Genomic DNA, 6,390 nt, shown 5'->3' with positions numbered 1-6,390 from the left:
GGTCAAAGGGCCTCTCAATAATGGTCTCTTCCTCTTCCCTAGCCTCGCTCAGTGGGTGCACAGTCCAGACCACTGCAGGAGTTACTGGTCAGGGCTATAGCCTTTTCCAAACAAAACACTGCCTGGAGTCCCCGAAGAGAGCAACTGAGCAATAAAAAGGAAAGAAGTCCAACACAACAAACCAATTTTATTTGATGTTGTACTGTTTGTTGATTCTTAAAGGGAGTAAAAGTTTTCTTCCAAATAAAAAGTATCACTTCTATAAAACTACCTTGGTAACTAATTACAGTGTTTATGGCCCACTGGAGCCCTGGGTACACATGTGAGAGGTAATTCTTTAAAACACTGTGGGGTTTCATCAACACCACAGTTTATACCTTGGTACCTTTGGCAAATATAGCCTAATACAGGCCTTTTTTTATGAACTGGAATAGTAATATGTTTTTAACTCAAAAAAAAAAAACCTTTTGTCATAAGAGTTAGACCCAGAGCTTTAAATTATATCCATTTCTTGGTGGATCACTAATATTTCTATTTTTCATGATTTCTTCTTAGAATATAAAAATAGTCTTTTCTGACATTTCATATGAAGTGATTTTAGCCACTTTTCCTGTACGTGGTTCTTTTCCCCTAAAAATCACCCTGTAAAACTCACTCGCAATTTCTTAAATGAAACTCTTGGGTGTCTGAGAAAATTTCCAATAGAAGAGTCAAACAGGAAGAAACGAATGGAGAATGAGGGGAGTTATATACCTGTAGAAAACACAAAGCTGATATCAGAAGCTGTCTTTATTTTGTAGCTGCTGATATTAATAGCTAACTAACATCCCTCCAACAAATATCCCTTATTTCCTTACAATTTTATATCCCAACCATTCATAACTTTAATATGAGTCACTTTCCCCATAGCTTAACACAATATCTGATTTAATCCACTTATAAAGGTTTCACAGCTTAAACACTTTCGAAGTCTTTGATCCATAATTTTATTAAATATGTCTTTTGCTTTTGAGCTGTGATGATGTAGAAAGTCACAATGGGGGGCATGACATAGAGGAAACATCTCTGCTGATGTAGAAAAGTGACAGGAAGTGAGGAAGAAGGACTGGGATCCTGTGATCTCCTTCTTTTTCTTTTTTTAAAACGTATACAAAGCAATTTATTAATAGAAAATAATTTGAGAAGTCCTGTTTACAGACGGTGGCCAGAACAACTACCCTTCCTTCAGAAGCTGTCAGAGGGAAGCGGGTAACATCCTCAATCTGTCTAGTCTTCATCCCTGAGCTAGCAAGAGCTCTGAGGGCTGACTGAGCTCCCAGTCCAGGAGTCATGGTCCTGTTTCCTCCTGTGGTGCAGAGTTTGATATACAGGGCAGTGATGCCCAGATCTTTGCACCCCTGGACCACATCCTGGGCAGCCAACATGGCTGCATATGGAGAGGACTCATCTCTGTCAGCGTTTACCTTCATTCCACCGGCAGATAGTTTCGTTGCCAGAAAGATAGGTAACGTGGACAAAGGCTTCATTGAAAGATGCAAAGATGTAGCAGACATCAAATACATTCTCTCCTTCAGCGACTTGAGGCCCAAGGCTGATGACTTGTTATTCCTTTGTTTCCTTTCCCTTACAAAGTGCCCTTTCTGAACTTTGTCCGCATTCGTGATCTCCTTTCTGAAAAACACGCAATACCTGAAAGCTTCCCACCTCACCCACATCTTCAACTTTCAACCATTTCCAATGACACCAAGCATGAGATGAAGTCTTTGATGTGCGGGCCTCAGCAGGCTGTCAGATCCAAATGACAGCAACTTCCTTGCTGTTATCTTCCATTTAATCTAAGCCATATACTCTGGAAGGATGAAGAAATAAACTTGCAGGTCAGCCATTCCACAGTCTTCGCCAAGGTCGGTGACTTGGAGGCATTGTCACACTGCTTCTCCAGGTGCCAGAAGAACTGATCCTGTACTGTTCACAGCAAGACTGGTTTTCTCCTCCACCCATCCCACCCCTGCACTACTCCCCTTTCTCAGGCTATGGGAATCATTTCCAAATAAAGCCATTTGCCTCAGAACTTTGTCTCTAATATAGCTTTTTTTAAACCGGACAAAAACGAGTGAAAAAGTTTAATCCAGTGGTTCTCAACCTGTGGGTTGCATATCAGATATTTGCCTTATGATTCGTAAGAGTAGCAAAATTACAGTTATGAAGGAGCAACAAAATAATTTTGTTTGGCAGTCACCACAACATGAGGAACTGTATTAAAAACTGTATTAATTGCAGTAGTAGGAAGGTTGAAAACCACTGGTTTGATCAAAATAGCTGCACCATTTAAAAGTCCCAAATGTTTTGCCTATATCTTTCCCAAATATTTTCAAAATCTTGAAGCTTGATTCATTTAGAATTGAATTTTACATTTGATTAGACAATTAGCTTATGTTTATGTTTCTGAATATAAACACACTTTTACCAACAACACTTACTGTGTGTGTATGACTTTTGTGTGGATTGATGTGTATGTGCACATTCATCCATGAACCACATGTAGTATGTGTGTGTATGTATGTATGCACGTACACACACACCACATACACACAGACATATGTATATTGTATGTTTTATGTTAGGAACACGTGTGTGGAGATGTATTATGTGGGGTGCGTGCACGTGTGTATGTGAGTGTGTGTGTGTGTGTAGGTACATGTTTGCACACATGTGCATGATGTTGTCAAAAGTGGCAGTCCTTACCTTTCACCTTGTTTGAAACAGGGTCTCTCTAGTTCACCACTGTTGCATATACCACACTCTGGTCCCAAAGTTCTCTGTCTCTCATGGGCAAGATGAAATTACAGATACTTGTGCTAATGCACCCGCCTTTACATGGATTCTGGGATCTAAACTAGGTCACCTTTCCCAAGACCCCACTGCCACTTGCATATTTATGATATGTCTCAAATGTTACATTTTAATGTGTGTTGGGGTGTATTATTAAAATGTATGTTCACCTGATTCTACCACTCTAACTTTCAATAATTTCATAGATGAGATCTCCAATCATTTCTTCGAGCTTGAAAATTACAAAATGTCATAATTTGTTTACTTCTACTGGGAGAAGTGCTGTCCGATGAAGCAAATAAACTATAGTGTTTCCAACTAAGTTCGAATTTTAGATAAGCAGGTATTTATTCTGGTGATTTATATATTCAATATCAAAGACCAATTGAACTAAAATATTTATTTGAATACGAAACATTGTTAGATATCCTATGATTTATCTGATGACCTTAACTTCAGTGGATTTTAGAAACCACAAAATAAACTGCTTCTAGTATAACTTCATATTGTTCAAAGGGGTCCACTAAGGGCTGCTTGGATTTACTAAGCATATCACCACCCACTTTGTCTCCCATTAGAAAAGTGTAAAGCTCTACCATTTTACTTAAGGCCTCTAGATAAGGAACATGGCATTTGGTATTAGATGATATGCAGTTCATGCCCCAGGACATTTTTATATCAAGGATAAGCTTACTACACATCAATGTCTATGAGGGTTTTGGCCACAAACCCCACAATCATCTCCATTAGGAGGTGGATACATAACACTCTGTTCTCCTCCTGTAACAATCAACACCACCATTAGGAGGTGGATACATAACACTCTGTCCCTCTTGTAAAAGCTAAACTCTAGGATTGTATTTTCTAAGCCTCATTTTTTGGACTCTATGTAACTTACTGCTAGTATTATGAGTAATAAAGCAAAGACCACTGGTATCCAAGACAGAGTTCATGGCCCCCTATTGGTAGATGTCCTACAGAAAGACTCTTATTGTATTCATGAATGAAGATTATTACTGGGCAGATATATCATAAAACATCTTATAGATAAATATTTAAAATCACACACACACGCACATATATATATGTGTATATATATATACATATATATGTGTATATATATATATATATATATAAACAGAAAGTGAAATAGTTTCTCTCTGTCACATGGACAAGTTACAGTTAATATTAAGAATCTCCAAAGATACAAGCTTTGGGAGGTATCTGTGAAGGATTGTCAATATTAGCTTAATTGTGGTGAGTAGATTGAACCTCGTTGTGGCTTGTACCATTTGGTGAGCTGGGATCTCAAGATGAAATAAGAAGGACAGAGCAAGCTGAGTTCAAGGATTAATCGCTCCCTGTTTTCTCTCTATAAATGGAGTGTGACCAGTTGCCTCCTACTTCTGTTGCCTTTCCTTCTGCAACATTATAGATTCAGTGAACTGTTATCTGAAACGGAGTCTTCATGCTTGAAGCTGCACTGATTGGGTTTTTGGATCAGCAATGAGAAATATAATGTATTCATACAGCTCAAAGACAAAAAAAGGGATGGGCAGATGAGTGCTTAAGAACTGGAGCTCAGTGAAAACTGATAAACTTTAAAAGGCCATTGGAGTTTGTATTCCACAGAAGATGTTGCCTCCAAAGTAGAAGGACCCTGAAGCATTGCTCAATAATGGGCCTTAGAATGTAAATCAGGAAGATAGGGTATGTAAGAAATAGCTATCCTCAGGTATTTATAGCAATCCTCAAGCATTTAAGATCAGTTAGGTATAAAACAAATTAGTATCATATCAAGATCAAGGTAAGCTAAAATTTGAGAAAGTGAGTTATTTGCTTAGTAAATATTGACATGTGTGTATCACACTGACAAACATGGGTGGAGTTTCAAACGTTAATAGGGCAAGATATTCCCAATCATGAAAGCTTCAACACAAGGAATAATGCAAGATAGAATTAATTCAGCTGCTGAATCTGAGGAGTTAAAAATAAGACTAGAATCTTGAAGGTCAAATTATTCCACTAATGCCAGAAGTTTGTTCACACGATAAAAATGCAAACTCATGTGTCTTACTCATTGGAAGGTTACATTTTTTGTATCTTGATATCATCGACTTCTCTTCATGTGCTAAATATCCTATTCCTGATCCTGTGCTGATATTAAAACCCAGCTTTCAGGTTCCTGCCTTCAAGAATGAACACAGTTGGGAAGATGATGTTTACAACCAGGAGCAAGAGCAGATGGAAACACTGAGTGGTTTCTGCTGCGATACATGCTGTTCAAGAAACAACAAAGCAAGGCATTCACTGAGGCCCAGAAATTCAGAGAAGCTTTGTAGGAGAGTCAGACTAGGCTTGACCTTAAAGGAGTTGTGAGACTTACCAGATAAGGGTAGAAATGAGAAGATGCTGTGTCCATCAGAGTCTTGACATACCCAACAGAACGGAAATTGTTAGAGAAAAAAAGTTTTAGGGGGAAATTAACAAGCTGCCCCCTGAAAATATCCAAATTTCTCTTTGCCTAGCACCAAAAAAGGCATTTCTGCTTCTTAGGAAAATGACAATTTGGTTTTCTTTTTGTTTATTTTTTTATTTTTTTATACAATGAAAATCAAGACCAGAAAATAAAAGGGAAGTGTTTTTGTTAAAACCATTTACAAGTATTATCATACACTTTACATAATATTTCAGCATATATCCATTTACCTAATGTACATAATATTCATTTCCTCAAACAGAGATTAAATACTGGGCTTGAATCTACCATGACTGAAGATCTAGTGGGTGCCAAACCGAAAAGAAAAATAATTAAAAAGCATATCCTCCTTGTAAAATGAGCTAAGACAGGAAGATCATGGATCTAAGCCAGTCTGAACTCTCTAGGAAAACCCTGACAAAGAAAGGGTGTGGTGTGTACCTGTGTGTGTGTTCTTGTGTGTGTGTGTGTCTTTGTAGGGAGAAAGGTAAGGAGGAAAAGATGGGAGAGAAGAATGTGGGGTGTGTGGGGGGGGGGGGGCAGGGAGAGACAGGTAAGGAGGAGGAGGTGGGAGAAAAGAATGTGGGGTGTTTGTGTGTGTGTGTGTGTGTGTGTGTGTGTGTGTGTGTGTGTGTGTTTGGGGGGCAGGGAGAGACAGGTAAGGAGGAGGAGGTGGGAGAAAAGAATGTGGGGTGTGTGTGTGTGTGTGTGTGTGTGTGTGTGTGTGTTTGGGGGGCAGGGAGAGACAGGTAAGGAGGAGGAGGTGGGAGAGAAGAATGTGGGAGAGAGAGAGGCAGGTAAAATCCCAGATCCTATAAAGGAGTGTAGTCCCCCTCTGCTGGAATGGGGCTGCTCTAATGAGAGCCAATTCTGGCAGCCAGCCCCTCAGAGTGGGGAGGCAGGACTTTCCTATTGGTGACTCCACTATGCCCTTGTGTGGTAATCTGATAACCTTTCTCCAAGTGAAAAGAGCTGCAAGGCACAAAGGATCAGATAGTGGGAATGGATTTTGACAAGGCATTTTCAGGTTTTCAAAAGGCAAGCCTTCACCCCAGCCCCAGTGTTTCATCTGGATTTCT

General features: G+C 39.3%; 1 pseudogene; it reads right to left on the bottom strand.

Annotated features, from left to right (window-relative positions):
* Positions 1-1,191: 1,191 nt before the first annotated feature.
* On the bottom strand, positions 1,192-5,254 carry LOC121461484 (annotated as a pseudogene).
* Positions 5,255-6,390: the final 1,136 nt, after the last annotated feature.

The sequence above is a fragment of the Microtus oregoni genome, unplaced genomic scaffold (assembly GCF_018167655.1).
Source record: "Microtus oregoni isolate MIOR12 unplaced genomic scaffold, Mior012 000022F_ref0000154, whole genome shotgun sequence".
NCBI lineage: Eukaryota > Metazoa > Chordata > Mammalia > Rodentia > Cricetidae > Microtus > Microtus oregoni.
This window is presented reverse-complemented; position numbering and strand designations above follow the sequence as displayed.